Source organism: Agelaius tricolor, unplaced genomic scaffold (assembly GCF_023055355.1).
Source record: "Agelaius tricolor isolate 1412-34295 unplaced genomic scaffold, bAgeTri1.0.p SCAF_2, whole genome shotgun sequence".
NCBI lineage: Eukaryota > Metazoa > Chordata > Aves > Passeriformes > Icteridae > Agelaius > Agelaius tricolor.
Window position 1 is genome coordinate 14977881 of NW_027269262.1, and position 22911 is coordinate 15000791.

At 35.6% G+C, this 22911-nt stretch overlaps 2 long non-coding RNA genes across 3 annotated transcripts in view; one reads left to right on the plus strand and one right to left on the minus strand.

Moving 5' to 3' along the window:
• The window catches only part of LOC139603146 (uncharacterized), a 217887-nt gene that overhangs the window by 33114 nt on the left and 161862 nt on the right, over positions 1-22911 (minus strand). For both annotated transcript variants that reach the window (XR_011683590.1, XR_011683591.1), the window contains one exon: positions 17080-17153. This is a non-coding gene — a long non-coding RNA (uncharacterized lncRNA). The remainder of the gene's footprint in view (positions 1-17079; positions 17154-22911) is intronic.
• LOC139603156 (uncharacterized) overlaps positions 1-22911 on the plus strand; it is a 66815-nt gene that overhangs the window by 28783 nt on the left and 15121 nt on the right. The gene's annotated exons all lie outside the window — the stretch shown is intronic.

Below are 22911 nucleotides of genomic sequence, written 5' to 3' on the forward strand. Positions count from 1 at the left end.
CTTTCTTGAAAATGTAGGACTTTATTTGAATACCACTCACGTGCATAATGTGTGTCATGCTTGACAGTGACCACAGTCAGTTTATGGAACCCGAGATCACATTTCAGTTTAGAAGATTTCAGCCTTTGAATTGTACATAATTGCAATTATCTTGCAGGCTGGTAACACTGCAGCAATTAATATTGCAGTTAATATCATTTTAGTGGCCAGGCACCACCCTGAAAGTGAAGACTCATTTTATACAAATCATTAACATATTCTACAATATCTTTGACAGATTTGATATTGGATCTAAAACCAAAGGCAAATGTGGCCATGACAGACAATCTGAAAAAAGTTGAAACCAGCAAAGAGCATCTTTGCCAGAAATCTGTTGTTGTATGACTATGGATTTCATTATACTTTAAATGCTTATGCTAAAACTCTTACTTAATTCCTCAGGAGTTTTATTTTAAAGCAAGAAATTTTGTTGTGGCTCTTTGTGTTGGATTTTTGCTTTTTTTTTTTTCTGTCATGCATTTTGCTTTTCATAGCCCAGGGTGTGTTTAACAGTATGTAGGCTATTTCCTCTGGTCCTGCACATATTATTTATACAGATTCAGTATTGGTGAACCAATAAACTCTTTATAGGCCATTGCTAATGAGAAGCAATTATTTGTAATTCTAGATTTTGAGATGTCTATAGAGACATTGTAATAAAGTTTATGAAACTATTAAGTTTCTCACAACCCAGTGATGTGCACCATTAGCAACAGGCACAAAGGTACTGAAAACAAAAAGCAGATAATTACAGCTGGATGAAAACTAGAAAGTGAACAGAGCAACATCCCTTATTCAATACATACAACAGTGAAATGAATTTGCCATCTTTGTTCGGTTTCTGCCCAGGTAAAAGTCTCTCTTGGCTAATGGAAACAGATGGTAGGGCATAGAGCAAATGTTCCAAATACCTACATTATCAAATATGAGTTATCTATACATTCCCCTTTCCAAGCATAAACATAAAAAAGTAATGTGCAGTTTACTCTAGCTTAATATATAATAAATAATAACAGCAATACCATTTAGAACTTTTATAGCACTTTTCATCTGGAAATCTCAAAGCAGCTTACACGAGGGGGATAGCAGAGTAGCTCTGGCATCAAAGAGCCTTTCAAACTCACACATCATCCATTTGAGGAGTGCAAAGAACACAAAATCTGAGAAGTACGTTCCTCCCATAGGCAAAGTTACAGCTAAATCTTGCATTAGTGGTATGTTCTTTTAGCAAGAGTCTGAAAGAGGTAGAATTGCAGCACTAAAGCTCTGAAGATATGGGAAAACCTAAAGCTTGGTATGGAATTTTCCCCCAAAAGCTAGAAAGTGAATTCTAGGCCACTAAAATCCATGTCATAATGCTTTGATATCAGTCACACAGGTATCTCCCCTTCACTGGGGAAAGAGAATGGCACTAGGACTTAAATTCTACCAGTTCTGCTTCTATGCTGTAAAAGAACCTGACAAGGATTAAGTCCACCAAATTATCACAGATCTTTACAGGTAGCTTGCTTTTATGTGGACAGTCAAAGAAAGAAGAAAAAAGCTAAAAAAAAAAACCCAAAAACTCAGCAGAATTTTTTTGCAATGATAAGTCTTAACAAAAATGTTCACTTAGAGCAAAAATATATTATTCCAACACTTGGGGAAGAGACAGTGTTGTTAAAAAGAGGAATCCTCATCTCTACAACTCTCTTTTTTCTTCATTTTTTCTTTCTTCATCTATTTTCTCAGCCTTTTGGACTCAAATAATTGGTAAGGGTGAATTTAAAGGGGAAATGTAGGAGGAAAAGAATGGAAATTCTAAATATTTCAGACTTGTGGTTTTTTTCCTTATATCTATCTAAAATATTTTCCAAAAATCAAAATTTGTCACTCTTCTAAGTAAAATTCTTCAGAAATAAGTCATATAGACCACACAGAGTGTCTAGCATACTGTTGTGGGTGCCAGGGAAGACAAATAATAATTTGATATTTCTGTCAGAAATACTTTCTGAACTTTGCATTCATGGTGTTTCTTCCTTATGTAATTTAATGCTCCATTTGATACCTATGCAATTGTGTGTCAGGAAACAGTCAGGAAAGTCACCTGCAATTTCCCTCTTGTTTCCTTAAAAAGCAAAAAAAAAAAAAAAAAAAAGAGCTACATTCTAGCAACTTTTGGCACATTTTTCTATAATTTTCAGTTGATCTCTTTCTTGAAATATTGCAGACAGGCAGTAGGTTATATATCACTGATTCTTTGATCTCCTGCATTTAACTGAGGACACCAACAAGATCTTTCATGTTTAGAGGCCAGAAATGAGTAAAAAGTAACGTTTCATGTAAAGACTGACAAATTGTCTTTTCTTCTTTTTCTTTCCCCCTCCTTTTTTTTTTTCTCTTTGCTGTCTTAAAACTGTCAACTTCTGTCTCAGAGATTTAAAAAAAAATGAGATTAATATGAAAAGCAGAACTGTCATTTCTACAGTAGAGTGTCTAGCCTGAATCTCTGCTCTCTGCTGCTTTTCCTGATGAAAGCTGGGAGATGTGCTGGTCTGTCTGTGCACTGAACTCACTCCACCTATAGTAAAAGCAATACATTTAATTGTTATGGTAAAATTAAGCTAATACCTATTTCATGATTCTACCTCCTTATAAAATGAAAGGCATTTTAAGAAGATCTAGTACTAGGAAGGCAGTACTTTGTACACCAAAGATTTCCAAAGAGCCAATGCAATGGAAAGGAAGGCTTTTCCTGTGCTGAGCACCTGTACACAAGTGGGTACCTTAACATCCTTTGTGTTTAAGTTAAAAATGAAATCAGAAGAGGCCTTCTGACATGAAAAAAAAAAAAAAAAAGCCATTTAAATTAAATTCCACCTGATAAAGTAAGATACTAATGAATCTTTTAGGATTAGATTGTCTCGGATCCTTAAGACTTTTACTAATGTATAAGAGAAATCAAAGAACTAGCTCTGATTGTCTGTATTTAGATCTTGCTATTGAATCTCCAGGATGTTTTATACAGTGCTACATCCTAACACCAAGTGGGTAAAGGAGATTGTGTATACAAAACTGAAATGAATAATCCTTATGTGCAGCAGATGGAACCTTGTCACATACAGAGGTAATGGTGAAACTTCCCCACCCCAGGAAAAACAGTATAGTTGCTTCTTGATTGGGACGTTTTTCACTTGTGTAACAATTCTCAGCATTTTGAGAAATATTATAAAAGATTTCTAAGGTGAAGGTGATAAGTTTAAAGTGAGTCAGCGGTTGACTAGGTAAGTAGCAATGTCTATTTCCATTTGAGCTCCAGATATTGCTGTGCAGTCATTTTGGCTGCACTGGACTGCTCTCCTAGCATTGAAGCTAGGAGAAAAACTAGAGAATTCATTTTTCAGAACAGCTTTTTAAAACAAGGAACAGTAATCTCCTCCTTTGGTACCAACTATAGTTGATCAAGCAAGATGACCACATTCTGTTCAAACAGAACTTAACTACTGAAGCTAAGTGGTGTTGATTAAGCAATTGTTCCTGCTAAAGCAAAAGGCTTCAGTGGTTAAGTGGGCTTTTTGAAAACTGACCTTTTTTATCACCAAATCTAATTGATGGCTTTTCTTTTCAACTTACCTACTGCTAATAAGCTTCTTTGTGTCTGTCTATTCAGAAAGATTGCATCTTTAAAGCAGGTTATTTCAAAAGGTCACCTTATCAAATATTTTGCTATTGACTAAAATTTGTAGACAGCCAATTATGCTTCATTTATGTGGCTGCCTACCTGCTGTCCTGTGATTGCCCATAAACTTTTTTTCTGAAACATCTGACTGCTTTTAGAAGTGTGACAGTATTTAAATATACACAATCCTGAATATCTTTGTTCCTACCTTAGATTACACTGACTTCAGGCCATAGGAAGCTGGTGGGGTTTGATTTATTTTCAATTGGGTGAAATTCTAGACTGACTGAAGTTAAAAAAAATAAATGGATGAAATTCAGTGAGGCCAAATGTTCAATTCCAAATTCAATTTCTAGTAAGAAAATAGACAAACCATCACTTATAACTATTCAATCTAGCATCAATGAAGTCAACTAGAAAAAGCTATCGCTGACTTCAAACCAGACATGGATTAGTTCCAAAAGGATTTCTTTTAACTGGCTGAAGATTCCCCAGCCTTTCAATTTCACTTCAGGCAGAATGAATGCTAAATCTAAATGACTCAAGAAAAAAATAATTGTAATTTCTCTCTTTCTTTTTTTGTTTCTTTGTTTTTGTTTTGTGGCTAGATGGAGCTAACTGTATGAATAGGAAAATTTCATGTTACCATGCCCACACTGTAATCTTTCTCTAACAAAAGTGATTCATGTGCACTAGACTGTCAGAAGTGAAAACTGTCTTCCATTTCAGACTTAAAATGAAAAGCCATTGGGAAATATAATAACCAGTTCAGTTGCTCTTTCTAAGGTTGGAAACTAGACCTGGGAATAGTGAGATTAAAATGAAGCATGGCTGTTACAATACTGGCATGCAAAGATCATCACCTTGCTTGTTGACAACTGTTTGTCATTATTTAGGACAATCACAGGAAACAAGAAAAACATTTTGTGAGTGTATTGCAAATGAGAGAGTTGACCATGATGGATGAACGCCAAAGAAACCCTAGTTTATATTTTTTAAAGCTTTTGATAGATACAATTTCTCAGAGCAGGAAGGAAACGGCTGTCTGGCTTCCTGCATATCACAATACACAGTGTGCAGAACCTTCTTGCACTTCATCTCAGTAGCAAGGTGTCGTGGTTTAAGAGGAAGTAAGTTTTCTGGGATATGCTGTGTTCACCAATAGGTGTTCAGATTTTAATATTGGCACTTGGTGTGGCTGCTGGAGACATTGGATACGCACAAGATGGTAACGCAAAGTTTCAAGAGCATATTTGCAGGCCAAAGGTGAGATAGAGTCAGAAGTAATTCACCCATTGCTGAGGCAAACATGGAAGTTCTTCCCCTGTATTTGGCACTGGTGAGGCCACACCTCAAGTGCTGTGTCCAGTTCTGGGCCCCTCAGTTTGGGAAGGACATTGAGATGCTGGAGTGTGTCCAGAGGAGGCAATGATGATGAGGGGCTTGGAACACAAGGCCTGTGAGGAACGACTGAGGGAGCTGGGGGTGTTTAGCCTGGAGAAAAGGAGACTCAGGTGTGATCTCATCACTCTCTACAGCTTCTGAAAGGTGGCTGTAGTCAGGTGGGGGTTGGTCTCTTTCACCGGGCAGCAACTGGCAGAATGAGAGGACACAGCCTTAAGCTGTGCCAAGAGAAATATAGGTTGGATATTAGGAAAAAGTTTTTTACAGAAAGAGTGGTAAAGTACTGGGATTGTCTTCCTGGGGAGGTCATGGAGTCACCATCTCTGGATGTGTTTAGAAAAGACTGAATGTGGCACTCAGAGCCATGGTTTAGTTGAGGTGTTAGGGCTGGGTTGGACTCAATGATCTTGAAGGTCTCTTCCAACCTAGCCATTTTGTGAATTCTGTAATAAAACTGTCTGAGAAGGCATTGCAACACTGCATAACAAATTAGCATGAGGTGTGAAGTAATGTAGGACTTCATCTGCAATCCAAATATGCAAATTTAATCCCCTAAGATTATTTTTTTCTGTGTTTGATAACATAACTGAAATCCAATTTCTTTGAATAACTTCTTTGAGCACCTTTCAAAACTCTGGAAGCAGTTTATCAGGCTTTGGGGGATACAGTCCAGCTTGTTCAATCACAGAAAAAGGGACAGATGGCAGAAATATTCTTCCTCATATATACTACCTATGAACGTAGGTAGTAAGCACATGATTTATCACCTAAAGCACATGATTTATCACCTTGAGAGAAATAAGAAGTATTCAATGCATTTTTATGTTATCAATTCAAGAATAAAAGATATAGCATGAAATTAAATTACAATATTAAATTTCCTTATTTCCTATGAGTTTTTCATTGTTAAGAAGATTAGATGATAATGATGATGATGATGCAGCAACCAACTAAAATTTGGGAAAAAACCAAGCCCAATCTCCTTGGAAAAATTTTTCTCGGCTAATGAAAACATCTGGTGCAAATTTACTGTAGATTTTATTGTAGATTAAAAATTTGGAAAGTTGTCAATATCATTAGGTCTTATAGTCAGTCCAAGGAAAGACTGAAAACTGCAAAGCCTTGCCTGCCAGCCCCCTCAGCTGACATTTCAACAGAAGTTCCTCAGTTTTAATAGTGTCTGTGTGTCTTGCCCATTCTTCTAAAAAGACCACATGCAAAATAAATCAACATGGCTGAAAATTTATTTTTACTAGTCACTGTATTGCTTCACAAAAGTAATTGTCAAAATATTTTTGCATACTTTCCTGAGAAAAATTCTTTATTTTAAAATTAATTGTGTCATTTATTAGTTCCTAATACCACTGCTATGGTCTAACTCTTAATTACTTCTAGAGGAAAGGCAAATAATTCTGAATTAATTAATCAAAAATTAGGTGTTGACCGTAATAGTCATTCTAACATTAAAAAATGGAGGCAAATTTAGCTACCAAAATTACAATACATTTTTTAGAAAGAGTTTGCTTATACCTCTGATCATTAATGGAAAAATCAATTTGAAAAATACAAATTTCCTAAAGGATTGAGATGATAGGAGAAAATAAATTCCATTTTTTACTTCTGGAGTGATATAACCACTATGTAGTTTACAGGATGAATTTTAAAACCCTTTTCTCAATTTCTATCTTTGTGGCACAATTTGTAATTATAAGTAAAGGTTATAAAATTTTAACTATTGCTAGTGACCACTGCCAAGAAATGGAATCCAACAATTTAAACAATTTAGAGGGCAGAGAAAGTGTATAAATGAAAAGAAATGTGTTATAGCATTTTGTCATGGAAATTGGACAGAGAAAGAAAACTGTGACTGAACACATCAGTAACTGAAGAGAAATTGATAAGAGAGGTAACTGAGAGTAAATTAAACATTGCATGAAAAATTCTTTTTCTATTCCAGGTGTTTTATTAATAAATAAATAGATAAATATGCACCAAACCCTAAGAGAATAAAATAATTTTCTCTGAACACCTATAGAATAAAGGCTTTTTATGTGAGTTCTTTCTTCTTCAAAGAAAAATGACTGAAAAAATTATTCCATTTAGTGAGTTTTCTCAAACTGACACAGATTAACCAAAAAACTATTTCACTAACATTTGAGCTAAAAAGAGAGCTCTAAATAACAGGTACATTTCCACTGTATCTTATTTTAGATGCTGCAGTTTTTGTTGATGACACTGCTTCACTCTCTTAACCTCAAAAGAAAATTTTATATAAACTGAAAATATTGCTGAGAAAAAAAACCCAACCCTACATCACCTGATGAGCCAGCCTGTTGTTCTAAGTTTGAAAAAATGGACACCTCTTGCATAAATTTTGAATTTACTTTCAAAGACTAGGAACAAAAATAGATTTTCTGTTTCTGCTTGTATTTAGTTTATTTGCAAGTGTTTCTCTCCCCTTATTTAATAGATTTATATTCTATTGCAAGGGCAGGTGCAATAGTAAAAAGAAAACACTTAAAAAAATCTGAAGCCAAGCAGGCCAGACTGGGCAGGCTGCCAGTCTGATCCAGCAGGAAAGATCTTGCGCTTCAGGGAATCAGAACTCCTTGTGTGGCCAGGCTTTTGAGTTCTAACATTAAATAACACCTTTAATTATATCAGAAATTATTTTGGGGTATGGTTAGTCAATTTTTTGCATATGTATTTTACATCATGTCTTCTTACATGATTCTGAAGTGTTAAACATGATGAAACGCTCAGTTTTTGGTTGCAGAATCCAGATGTAATTACTGGAAATAAAGTTGTTTTTTTGAGCCTTTTTGCTGTAAAACCTAATAAATAAAAAAAAACCATTTTTTTCTGTGTCCCTATGGCCAGTGTGTTGATGCAGTGTGTTTGATGCAGAAAAAAGAAATCCCTGAATATATTAAGTAAAAAGAATGAGCCTGCGAGCCATCTCAAAGGCTGTATCTTGATGATTTTTACAAGACTCTTAGAAAGAAAAATTCTTTATCAGCTGTTACTTGTTTAGTAATTTATGTCTCAAACAGCAGGCCATAGTACAGTCATTATTCTAGATACTTTACAGGTAGAGTAGTTTCAGTTATCATTACTAATATGTACATTAATATGTACATATGCACCTGTACATTTACATATTTATTCATACTGCAAATATACTAATACAGTGATAGCTGTCTAGAAAGAGAAGATTCAGAGCTGCTAAAATTTATGTGCTTTTAAAAAATTACCTGAAATTGACGAGAAATATGGATAAATAAATTTTTATTTTTATTTCTTCCTCATGTGCAACATATACCAGCTGACCAAGGATTGAGCTCTCAGTTAGGATGGTTTGTAGAAATCTGAATTTAAGTTATTCAGACCTTATTACGCTAATTGATGGATTGTTATGCCAAGAATTTGGGGTACTTCACCTTTTTACCAGAAAGATTCTCAAGGACTTGATAAAAGTTTGTCAAAACAAGTACTTGAATTTCTCACTCATATTGTGCTAACCTTCCATTTTTAGTGTAGGGTGGGCACAATTACAGGAAGAAATTTGAAAATACCCAATCACATACATACATGAAAATTTGGACTTAATGTACCACCTGGATGTGCTTCCAACAAAAAGCTGATATAGCCTGCAGACAGTTAAGAAGATCTAGCTGGATGCCATTCTGAAAGATAAGCAGTAATTAAACCAGAAGTAATGGATTTCATGAGGAAAGCAGCGTGGCATATCATGATCTGAACTACACAGGAGATCTTAAAGAATTGCCTGATTTCATTGTATGATGCATTGTATTTCATGACCATATGAGTTAAAATGTGTTGCCGAAATATCTTGGTACTAGAAAAGCCTGTTAGAATAACAATGATGTAAATTGCTTACTTCCATGTAGGAAAACTGTCACAAAGCTTAATTATACATTTGAATTGGTTCTATTACCATCTTTATGAGCTCAGGTTCAAAAAGTAACAACATTTAGACTTTTGTCATAGTGATATTCACTACACACGTTCTCTTCTCTTGGTAGTCATGCCTGGACCACATTAGTTCTCTCTGCCAAAGCTGTCGGCATATTTAATAGCTGCATGACACATGAACTAAAGACCTCACATCAGAGTTTCTCACTGCCTTGCTCTGCTTGGCTGGCAGTCTTTTCTGTTGGGTTAAGACTATGTCCATTTCTGCTTCTGATGAGTGTGATTGTTTATTGCATTACATTAAATTCACTGTGGATGGCTGGGTAGCAAATGGACAAGCTATAAGCTGGAGCCATAGGATTGTTGTCAACACTGCAGTAAGCTAGTGCTTTATCATCAGAAACCAAAGAGTACTTAAATGATACTGGCTCTAGTTATGGTCATAATTTATTGGCCTCAAATGACTACTTTCTGTGTGGTGCCCTGCCTTTCCTTCTCTGCATTTCTGTTTTGCTGTAGTTGGCATTATAAAATCTCAGTTCTCTTGGACAAAATCTTTATCTCTATAATATAAGAGAAGGCAAGAAAGGATGTGCAGCAGAGGTGGGGAGGCTAATAATACCTTGCAACATTGTGGAATTTTATGTAAAGCCTTTGGAAAAAAACTCCAACCACCTGGGTCAGTGCTGAATGAATAAGCCCATCTTTCCTGATATCTCTTCTCTCAATGTTTTTCTATAAGATTTTAGTTAAACAAGCCATTTTATTCCATCTACATATCAGTTCCACAATTTGAAAGAAACGACATAGTTTTCCTAAGCATTCCTGAAACTGGGTCAAAAATTCATTATTTTGACAAAGACCATACTGTCTTAATCTCATTTTGGTTTGCTTTCTCAATTTCTTTTGGTCTGTAAGAACCCACCAAATTTTAGTTTTAATTTTTTTTTTCCCTAGAAAGTTAATTCCTTCTTAAAAATAAAAATCTTGCCCAAAACCTATTTTATTTTCTCAAGAATTAACTGTCCTTTGGGCTCAAGTTAATACTTAGGGATTAAACAAGCAGGAAGATCATTTGTTACACACTATGAACATGATATGAACTACATAGTTCTGCCTCCAAAGACATTAGCTTCTAAAAGTAAAACTAGGATAATGTTGTTTGGACAAATGTGTTTTGTTTCTGCTAAATTGTTTTCAGTTGCTTTGCCTTGCTCTGCTCTTGACAACATATACAGGCACCAAAAGGTTGCATCGACAACCCTCTCCAAATGTCAGCTATATGAATGAGTGAGATCAAGGGAAATCTTGGTACTTCACCTGTCCATCATCACCTTCACAGACTTTCAAGAGAAGTAAGACAACATAGTAAAAAGAAGGCGACAAACCCACCTCCATTTAAATTAATGCAGCTTGGAGTTTAGCACAGAAACAGCTTGGGTTTTAGTGCCCATTAGAGTAGGTCTGGATAGCTTGTTCAGGCTTGTTAATGATTTAGTTTTTATCAATTCTTTATTCTTAAATTGTCTGACCATATTGGCCACAAAGCAGGCTGTTGATGGCTATCTTTACTCCATGGATTCCCAGAGAACTTTGCTGGAGTGAGTTATCCCATTTCCTCTGAGAGATCCCCAGCATTCGTTGTGTCACAGATAAACTGAGACCAATATCCCACAAGTCATACTGTATGAGGACCTGTATGGGGAGCTTTCAGCTTCAGGATGTCTGTCCTCATGCACCCAGTAGGAAAAACTGTGCTTAATTCACCCACATATCCATGTTTAACCTATCACTTGTCTTGCTGCTCCTCTTAGCTTATCATGTCATATGAACAAAATAATCATGTTACTCTCAGTTTTACTAGTTTCTCACATCTATTCATATTTTGTTATTGCATTTTTCAGCACAGGAAACTACTTATTTTGGCCCTTTTTTCCTTCTACTGACCCTTACTGTCCCTTACTCTCAACAGCTGTCAAACAGAAAGGGAAAGAGAAAAATGTTTTTTTGTCCTGGTGTAGTTTTCTAAATAATGGTATTTAATTGGTTCTCCAGCAGTTGTTTTTATTCCTACCCTTGAGTACAGTTTCAGCTACCGTAGCCATTGTTTTACTTTAGAATAGAGGTGACCATAGCTTAGGTGGTCCCAAAATTACATGCTATTATACTTTCTTCATCAGGGATTGCCTATCGCTTTTTTTTTCCTTTTTTTTTTTTCCTTTTTTTTCTATGATAGTCTTTCCTGGAATTAGTTTTTCAGTTTCTGGTTTCCTGGAGAGGGGAATCAAGAGACTTTGCAATTTGACAAAACATGGTATTTTCCAGGGCGTCCAGATACATTGTGTACATATATTCCATATGAATCTCGAAAATCAATTTGATAGATGTTTCCATTTACCAGAAATTTTGGAGAGATTACTGTATGTAAAGAAAAATAGTGCTTGAATATGCCTGGAGGCTGCAAGATCAAGCTCTTAGTTTTAATATTCTATTTTGCATACTGAGAATAAATCACATGCTTGATCAATTACGCCATTTTTCAAGATTTTTATGGAAATAGCATGCTTAAGTTTTGCATGAAATTCTAGCCTTGCACAGCCAGTAGCAGTACTCCATCAGTAGTTAGTGGGCAGGGAGGGATTCTAGCCATACCTACTGTTTAAGGCTTTCTGTCAGATAATTTCTACTATTTTTCTCAGCTCTCTGGCAGAATTCCATGAGAAGAATGCTAAAGCAGTATACTAAGAATCTAAAACTGGTCCGTAGCCGTGTCACAAATTTAGTGTGGGAGATGAGAAAGGGCATGTCAATTTTACATCTTTTGGTTTTTTTTTTCTCAAATATAAAGTCTCAATTGATTCTAATACTTGATGCCAATTGGACATCGTTGTTCCTTTAGATTTTGCATTCCCTGGAACAGAATCTCCATGTTGCCAAATGGAATTAGCTGAGCATTTTTTTTAATGCCAATAAATAGTGAAATCCCATTGGCTTTTCCAAGAATCAAAAGAAAGTTTATATTTTCTTGTTTAGATAATTCTATAGAATTAGACCTGAGAAAAAAATCTGTTTCCCTACCACCCACAGTGTTTCAAGAAGAGCAAAATTAATATTTCTACAGCTGCAGCCTGGAGCAAATATTTCATAAAGGATTACAGGAAATGATACACAACTGATTACTTCAAAAATACTAAACATCTACTGAAAACACTCTTTTTGGTCACTTCCTCCCAAGCAAGGACACTGTTCTAAGAGCTTAAAAACAGGCTATTTGAGAGCTTTACATTCTGTTATTGTGGCTGTTGCACTTAAAATGAGCAAATCAGACTAAGGATTTAAATTTTTGAAGTTCCAATCAAAGACAAGCTAAAGGTATTGCACTTTCTCAGCCAAAACCCTCCAAATGTGTTCTTTATTTAAATCAGTATGTTTCTTTAAAAAATAAAAACAAAAAAACCCAACACTTTTTCTTGGATAAATATTCACTCTTTGGGGAGAAAAAACAAATAAGAAGAAAAAAAAAGACAAAAAGAAGGCATCTGATACTATGAAGAATATTTACCAACTTCATTTAGAATAACATTAAAGAGCTTTGCTGTTCAACTAATATAAATTTGTGTGCAAAAGCTCCAATAACCTTCTGCAGAACCTGGGCTTTATGACAATAAACCTCATATATAAGAAGCTCACATATTGTTTTCATGACAACATATTTATTTGGATAACCAGATGAACCTGAATAATCATGGATCTTCCTAGAAGAAAGAAAGGTTGGAACAGATAATCTTGGAAAGATCAGCTACCAAAGACAGGATGTCATTATTCTTTAATATAATTAAAGATAAAAAGATAAAATGCAGAGTTTCTCATCTTCTGCAAAAAATTGTCAAGACTATATCATATTTGGACAAATATGAAATTAAAGTAATTGTCAAAGCAGTTTCAGTATAAATGAAGAGGACCTGAGTACTCCCACTTCTAGGACTTCATTAATTTTGTTCTCCAGCCTTCCTCAGCAGGTTGGTGCCTGACAACTTGCCTACTAAAACTTCTCTTTAAAGTCTTGCTCTTTTACAGAGCACAGACTATGTTATCTGCTAAACTCCATCTAGAAAGTTGTAGGAGAGTATAACATATGAAGGCCTCGCAAGGAGATTCATAGAATGGGTAAGGTTGTAGGGATCTCAGCGGATCACAGCTGGTGGAAATCCATCCATTTGAAAGCCAAAGCATGCCTGATTCCTTCTAATTGGGTTTTCATCTTTCAGTGACCTTAACTAGGCAAACATTCCTAATAAATTCAGCATGGAACAGGGCTTACTACAGGCAAAGACAGCAAAAAAGGAAAGCATTCCTGCCTCCCCAGCTGTTTCCTGCCTCCTGAGCTAGCCAAGATAAATCTTAAATTTTCCATATACAATTTCTAGTGAGAATAGCTTTCAATTTTCTGCACATTTACAGCATCTGTCCAACATATACAGATTTTTTTTTTGAGTCTAGGAGACTGAGAAGGGAAATAAAAGCAAGAAAATTTGTGCCCGTCTTTTCTTGCAGCAGTTCTAGAGCTCAAGCCCAGGATATATATTCTGGTGTGTTCTGCTTGGAGGCTGGTGATTACATGTCCAAGATGAAAAGCTCCTCTGCATTATGAACCTTGTAGTTACAAATGAGCGTTTCTTGATGCGTATTAAACTTGACACATCAGCTCCTGGATGAATTGCTTACAAAAGGAACTGCTTAAGACTATTAAGATATATACAGTGAAATCCTAGGTGCTAAGTAGAGTTAACATTATTCCAAAGTGTATTTCTTTTTAAAGTGTCTGGTTTAGCTTAAGTTTCTCTCTTTAATCATGCATAGTGCCCCAGGCTGCCAAAAAGGCAGCCATCAGCATTGCTTAGTGAAGGCAGCTTAGTGCTGTCAGCCATCTTATCTTCCCTGCTGCATGGGCGATAGCTTTTATCTGTGAGTATAAACATTAAAATGGAACTGTAATCCCACCTTAGTCCTACAGAAGATTTCCAGCTGTTTCTCAGATATGGAGAAACCCCTCCCGTTACAGAAAGGAATGCGTGTCTCTGTGCTTCTTTGTGCATAGGTATGTTTGGACTGTAGAAATCATGATGAGCAGGAATTTGGACAAAGAAATTCTACTATAGGAACTTTTTTGGAATAGCTAGCTAAGCCAACGAGATAGTTTTGTATAATAATCTCAATCTAATGTACAGAATGCAATTTAAAATATTTAAGTATACTTATAATGTGACATCATGGCCACAAGTTTTAAAACTTTATTCTCTTTAATGCACCATTCTTTTTTTCTTTCAGGGCTTTTCCTGTACACCATCTCAGACCATCAGTTTAATTATGGAAAGAAAAGACAGAAAAGGCACTAGGATATGATATCCTAAACATAAGTTAGTTTCAGTATTATTTATGAAACAGAAGGAAAACAAATTTAATCAATATCTTAAGATAATATTCCCATTTATGCCTGGGAACTAAAATTCTTTCCTCATCAGTCATCAGTTGAGTGCAATAACTTTTTCCAAAGCATGCTAAGTACACAAATCTAGAAAATAACACTTTTTTCTAAATCAGGAAAAACATGCAGGATTATTTAGACTTATATTGTCTCATCATTCCATTAATATGTTATTCTGTCCTCTTGTCACTGTCCCTGCCTGCAGCCACACCATTATTAGATCCTTTGTGCTATAGCACTGCCGTTTGGAGCAACCTCCCTGCATCATTTTTACTGCAATAACACTTCTATTTTTTCTGACCATAAATTATTAATTTCATACTCTTAACTGCTTTCAGTCTCCTGTTAATGTTGTATGAAACTTAACTTTGGGAATACAGGGAATGCTCCTGGTTGAGCTGGGGTTGACAGAAAAGAAGAAAAGATGGATGATATTGGGCTGTCCTCCTTTTGCTTTTACACTGTTTCCTCAAAATGGAGTGTGTATTATACCAGGGAATACAGAGCATGAAGATCTCATCCATCAAGACAAAAAAATGGCCATTTTCTCAGCTGACCACTGACTTCCATTGAAAACTCCTACTTCATTCTGCATTAACCCCCAAATTGGATGCAAATGATGGAAAAGGTTATGTTTAACTTAAAAAGCATAAGGAATTGTCTTAATGTCAACTCACATGCTTTAAGAAGAATCCTTCCCTAAACATTTATGGGAGTCCTTAAAATATTTTTGTTGGGTTATCAAAGCCATACAAAGGGTTTTGATTCCCAATTATCATTAGAAATTAATTGAAAGAGGGTATTGAAATCCCTTATGTACAGTTCTGAATATGCAACTCATATTATGTGGATAAGCAGAAATTAATAGGAAATGGCTGCCCCCAATGCACTAAAAGCCTTGATCGTGGCTTTCAGTTATATTGAAAATAAATTTATTGTATATTTTTGAGATTCTAACAATTCCCTTAGAATGTTATTCCCTAACACTAAAATGACACTGAAAGAGTCAGCAAAAAATTATAGACATTTAAACTGTCATGTTTTAGAATCTCAAATGTATATTTATATAACAGATAGTTACAACAGGGATAACTTCTGTTAATTTTCTCCTAAAAATGTACACACAAAAGCATTATTATTTTTAATAGAATCTTTATGTTCTTTCTTCCTTCTCACTTAATACCTTTCAAGGACCTTTGATTGTAGCTGGTTTTAAGCCTCTGTGGAAGCATTTGACATTCTTACCCTGGATTTCATCCAGGAATGTGTCCTCAAATCAAGACAAGTCTCATCAGACTGGGATTGTTACCATCCTCCCTCACTAAAATCAATAGTTTATACCAGCTAGATTAGAACAGACTAGATATATAAAATTTTCCTTGTCATTGCACAAAAGTAAATGCATTAAACTAAATAAATTGAAAAAAAGCCTTGACCATTTCAATTTGGAATATACTTGCTCAATAAAAAACCCCAAAAAACAATCTGCTCTATTTTCATTGAATACTTTATATATATGATCACAAAACCAGAATTATCAAATTATTCTTGCTTTATTAAAATCAGAAGGAAATAATCCCTTTCTCATTCCATAGACCTGGATCAAGCCCCTTACAAGCAGTTCCAGTAAAAACAGTGGAATTGCTTACAACAGAATATGGCCTGAATTTTTAATAATTATTCTGAATTTAATCAAATAATCTGAATTGGTATAATCTGAATTGAAAAAAAAAGGAATTAAACAAAAATAAAGAAAAAAAAGGTTCTATCTTTGATGAAGCTCAGGGATTTTTTTAAAATGTAAATTTTTATCTGTGATGATTAAAATGGAACAAATTGTTAAAATAGTTCCCAACTTCCTAGTCATACTGAATGAGGGGGAAATTTTACTGAAGAGATAATTGGCATATTTAGCTAATCTTTTATTAATGTAGCACAAATTGTAACATACATCTTGTCTCAGAAAAGTCAGCATGAAAATTTTTATGTCATTATGCTGTGGCTCCACTTTTTAATAATTCTCTGAAGATTCAGTTTTTGCAACAAAAACGAGATTTTCCATTTTTATGTGTACTGTATACTCCACAGTTCTATTCAGTGAAGAAAGAGCAGGTTCTTTTCATTGCTAAATCTTTATGCAGTGTATTTCTTTGTGGGAACTATGCAAAAATTTCAGTTATACATTTTAATCTAAAGAAAAATAATAATAGTGATTGCTCTTTATGCTTTTGATATCTAGCATTTTATACAAAATCATGTTTTATGGAATGTGTAAAAAATGCATTCTCAATCACAAAATGTCACCTTATTAACAAGAGGTTTGTGACATCTCAAAAGACTGTACAGAAAGGTATCAATTATAACTCTTCAATACGTTAATGTGAAAAGTTTGACTCCTAATTTTGTAATCAGTATTTCAGATACAAGAGAATTCTCCAAAAGTACAGAAACTCAAGCTATAAATTAATGATAGATATATACTTGAAAAAATGTCACTAGATATAAAGAATAGGCAAGAATTCCTTATTTATAGAAGGACAAAAATAACATGACACACCAAAGTTAAAAGAGGGTAAGAGTAAGTAATGTCCACAAGTGTCCATTCCAGTGATTTAGGAGGAATGCAAACAACTGAAAGGGAAATAGTGTTAACAGAATCCATTCCATATTTTAAATGTAGCCATCTAGGACAGAATTTAGTGAATCTTGTTAGTGCTACATGAATACTCACACTAGAAAGATATGATCAATAACATCAACACCACCATTGCACTTCTGCACTGATTTTTACTCTCTATATAGTCCTCATATAAATTTGGATTCAAATTCTCCAACTCTCTGAGCACCCAGAAAGGACATATCATCTAGGAACAACAAATATAATGGTGGATAGCATTGGTTTTAGTATTTAGGTACTATGTGAATGAAAGTAGGGTTTTAGAATCACAGCATGCTTAAAGCTAGAGGAGACCCCCTGAGGTCATATAGTCCAAACCTCTACTGAAAGCAGAGTTATGACATTGCAGATGCAGTTGCACAAATGCTGAGTAGAGGGAAAGGATCCCATGGCCTGCTTGCTACCATGCTGCTCATGCAGCCCAGGGTGTGGACAGCCATATTATCTCCAAGGCACATTGCTGACTCCTCTTGGATTTGCTGCTTCCTAATCAGCCAATTGCCATCTTGTACTGTTGAGTGGGATTATTCTACCCTAGCTGTATGAAATTGCATTTGCTTCGTCCTCTCCTGTTAAATGCCCATCAGCCCATCTTTCCAAGCTTGTCTGGATCACAGTGGCTGCCCTGCCCTCCAGCATAATGGCCATGAGTCATGACCCAGTATTTACTGTATTTCTAAGGGTAGATTCAATTTTGTGTCATATTCCATGTCATTAATAAAGTCATTCAACAGTTTTGATGCAAGAGTCAGTCCTTAAAGAATATCACTAAATAAGCAGCTGCCAGAGATCATTCCAAATTTCCATTCACTTTGTAGTCCTCTTATCCTGTCCCTATCTCACTGATTTACCTACAATGACACCATGGTAGATGGGGTCAGGAGGCTTGCTGAAGTCAAGGAAAACAACATCTGCTCTCCTTGTTCACAGAGCTGGCCTTTTCAACATGATTTAGCAAGAGAATATTTCCCCTTGGTAAATTCATGAGAGCTGTTCCTGATCATTGTCTTGTCATCCATGCATTTGTAAATGGCTTCTGTTGGATTTGCTCCATAACATTGCATTGGACCAAGGTGAGGCTGAACTAGTTTGCAGTTCCCTAGTTCCTCCTTCTTGCTTTCTTGAAGATGACTTTGATGTTGGTCTTTTCAAACTCTAGCAAGTTCTCTGATTGGTATGACCTTTCCATCATGGTAAAGATCTTGCAGTGGTATCAGTCAGTTCCCTCAGTACCTCTGGATGCAATTCCTCTGCAGCCCAACAATTTCTGTACCTATCGATGACCCAGGTGCTCTCTAATGTATTTTTCTCTACCATAGTTACTGTTTCACTTGCAAAGACTGCAAGCAGTACAAGGAGCTGAATGATATAAGAGCAGATTTTACATTTTTTAAAAAAAGAAATTCAAAAAGGCATAGAGAATTTTGGTCTTTTCTGTGTCCTGTATGAACAGGTTCCTTACCCTACTGAATAGTGAATCCACCTTTTTCTTAGTCTTTTTGCTGCTGCTATGTTTATAGTACTCAATAGCCACTAAAAGTAAGTGATAAGAATACATAATTTTATATTGGTTTTATTTTTCTTTACAAGACAGAGGGGAAGACAAGTTTTAACCAACTCTACTTGTGACCAAAAACTAGAGGTGAGGGAGAACTATACAAAAAGTTATACTTTTCTAAGTTGCTGACAAAATACTAGCAAATAATCAATCCACTTTTTTATCACTAATCTGAAGTCTACATTCAACAAAAATAATACTTATTGAATATCTATAAATAAAAAAATTACAAAAGACATCACCATGGCTGGCATGCATTTTCTGCTAAGGATTCTAAACTGTTTACTTTTCTTGTGCAATTTGAAATAATCCTAGAGCAGCACAAACATTTAAATTGGGCTACAACAGTTCCCCACTTCCTCCCTCTTCTTTTGTAGCAGCTCCAGCTTTCATTTGGCCTACCAATGAATCAATTCAACTTACTAAGCTTTCAAGAATCTATTCTATTTCTTTTTTGGGTTAGTTTTCTGCTGAGTTTGCAAGTGAACTGACACATCAGAGAGCCAAGATAAGCAAATGTGCCAGAGCAAAGGGTGCACTGACACTTAAACTTCCTTAATCTCTCATGAAACTTCACCCTGAATTAGTATCCAAAATATAATGCTTTTCTAGATATTTGAAATTCTTCATTTTTCTATACATTTTATTTGTTCTTTCTATTTATTATTACAGCATAAGTAAGTTAGAATTGCCTGTGAGTTATTGTTCAAATACAGGGAAAGAAAAAGTCATCATCTAATGGCCTGGACAAAGGAAAGCCAGAGAAACAGAACTCTCCAGATAGTATTGGTATCTTAACCGAAAGCAGAGCTGAGGTCTTCTTAATTCTATTTTAATGCCTGCCTGCTAGAGGGAAAACAGGATTATGAGTGCATTTCCCACTCAGAAAAAGTCTGCTCCCTACATATGAATATTGGTCTTGTTCTCCTCCTTGGCTGGGAAGTATCTTCTAAATACTGATAAGGTTTGACAGTCCTCCAGAAAGTCAGTAGCAAAACTAGTAATTCACTTCCAGCTCCAATTTATTTAATTGAAAAAACATCTACTGAAGTTTGGACTGCAAACAGATAGATATCCCAGTGCATGACTATCAGTGGAAGGAAAAGGTTAAAAGTGAGGAATAATAAAACACCCACCATTTTTTAGACATGATTCAACTTACAGAGGATTCTGATTAAAATATTTATTTCATCACAAACAGTGAATATGACATCTTTCTAGTTTGTGGTTTGTTTTTGTTTGTTTGTTTGTTTGTTTTCTTTTCTTTCCATTAGCCTTATTTGTTCAATAAATTACAAAACTTAGGGAAATGCTTTTTGAGTTTTTTGATGTCCTGGCTACACAAGACCCTTGTATCAAGTACACATTAGCAAAGCCACACATAGTTAATTTTAATGCTGGAACAATATTTTACTATATCTCCTGGAGAAAGGATAATGGAAAGCATTGAAATCCACGAAAATGCTCTTTATGTGGAAGATGTTGGATGTGCCGGGGCTGCCCGGGCCGGCCCCAGGCGGTGCCAGCGGCTGCAGCGGCCCCAGCGCAGGGCACGGCTGAGCCCCTCAGCCCCGGGGAAAGCCTGGGCAAGGGAGGGCAAAACGCGGCCCGGCAGCCAGGGCTGAGCCAGGGGAAGCGAGCGAGAAACAGCCCTGCGAGCCCTGAGGGGACAGCGGGAGCAGGGCCGGGGGCAGGAGAGACCCGGCAGGGACGGCCCTGCGGCCATTGTTACAAAATGGTGAAAGGTAATTAAGTAAATTGAGGGTATGCAACATTTAAGTTCTCCAACAGATGCTAAAACTTATAGGTTTTTTTCCTCTTTCTTTGAAAGATTGAAGATGGTTGGAGAAATAGAAATAATAAATGACATTAGAAATTTTGAGTTGCTGTTATGTGTTTGCCTTACTATTCAAAACTGAATATAATCAGCTATAACACAGATAAAGTCAATAGGACATAAAACCACTTTTAATTCATTGACTGATAGGAATGTGTTTAAGTATATACTTAAGAGATTAAGCCTATACTTAAGAGATTAAACCTTCACTACTGAATTACAACCCTTTTGGGATGTTATGGCAGTAGTAGCATCATTGATCTTTGACAGGGATACACATAGTTAATTAATGTCTTAGAGGAATGGGGAAAATTTTCAAGCTCAAGTGCTTTTTTAGGACTTTCCATAATTATTTGGATCTGAAGTGAAAATACATTGTATTATATAAGTTCTCTGAGATGTACATCTATAAAGAAGATGTCCAATCTAACCAGGCAAGCATTAAAAGTGGTTCTCCTTAGCAATAGCACCGTGATTTTCCAAATCAGCTTGCTAATGATCTTGAACAAAGTAGAGCTACATCAGTGATGCATCCTTTTACAGACTTCCAAAGTCTTTTTCAGGAGTACGCCCCTGGCCTATCAAGCCAATGGCAAAATGTACATTAATTTTGAAGTGGCTTAGATTTCAGCTAGAAATCATTGTTTAAAATAGAAAAGTTCCATCTGAAAAAGGAACATTTCGCTTTAGAAATCTGTCTTCTTCTGAGGAAGGAAAGTTGATCTGGATGTCTGTTTTTGGGGAAAGAAACATAGGGACAAATGCTAGAGAGTGTAGAATCATAGCTGTTTACTGAAGCTTATTTGAGCCTCACAGTAATACAGTGATAAATAGTTAGCAAATACTCTCTGAACTTTAAAATTGAGGTCAGATGTCTTTCTCAAGCATATGTTCTAATACCATGGGTTATTTGTCATGGTGCAGGAATTAGGAAATATAGCTTTTGAGTCTGAACAATGTCCAAAGGTCAGACTGGTTCATTGCATTGTTCTTGCAGCACATAAAATCTATGAGAGTATGAGCTTTGGAGCTGAACCTTGCATACAAAAGTATTTGTTTTCCTATATATAAAAGTGAAGCTCCTTTGTGTGAGAAACTTGACATACCAGAATAAAGTGTATCAGCCTGCTTTCTCAAATATTACGTATCAGATCCATTGTGAGAAAATTACCCTTTATGTATCTGGTGGTATACACATTGCATAAATTGACAGGTTTTGCAAAAACCTCTCTACTCTTCTTTACTATGATATAGGCTGCTGTTTAAAAGATACTGAGCTATTTCCTTTCTACAATACCGTATTTTAATGTATACTTGATAAGATTTGAGCTGCGGTGATGTCTAACACTTTAGTACTTTACAATTGTTGCTCCTGATTTGTACTTACATATTTTATTAGTTACTGGTTTTGATGTTTGGTACTTGCAAGGTGCTAGCAACAGCTTATGCTGTTTTTGATTACACAGTTAGACAGTACAGTTTAGTACAATATAGTGCAATTAGAACTACTCAAAAATCTACTTAGCCTTCAGCTTGTAAAGTCATGAGATGTCTAAATATGCAATGTGCCCTTTTCATGTAGACATTTTGCAGGAATGTGCATAAACAGGGCTGTTATTTTATTCCTTCCTTCTGTAAAGAGGGAGTAAACTGAAATGACAAGATAAATCCTGTGTGAATATTTCCTCTGGGACTTTCAAGAAATGTAAAAAGAAACTTGATTAATTTCTGGTCCAGAGCATAAAGAGTGATAGAAGTTAGAGAAGAAAGACTGGAGCAAACTAAGCAAGTGGAATTGCCAAGATTCAAATACAGCTCTGTTCGGAGTTTTATTTTGCAAAATTTTTTTTTTGTCCCTCATCAGAAGACACTGGTTCCATAATAATCAGAATTCCCCATGTAGACAGTTGAGGGATATATATTAAAAATGTAAATTCTTTGGGATTAGGGTAGAACTGCTTGGTTTTGGATCTGTTCCTTTCTCAATCCTTACTTATAGCTAAAGGATCAGAACAGGTGATTATATATTCCAATGATTGCAAAAGTCAACAGGTCACCTTGGATGTGAAAAAATACTGATCAATGGTTGACTACTTGATTAGTTTGAAGAGAGAGCTAAAGGGCTGAACAAGCCAGGTCCATATTAATAAATTACCAGGTGGCTAAAATACTTATGGGGAAATAACCAAGTCTGAGTCCCCCACTTCTTAAGTCAAGATCCTCCTTGACAGGATTTTTGGTATTTTCACTTCTGCAGAGATAATCTCTAAAATCTGCAAAATCTCACTCTCGTCACACTCACAAAGAACTGAAAAAG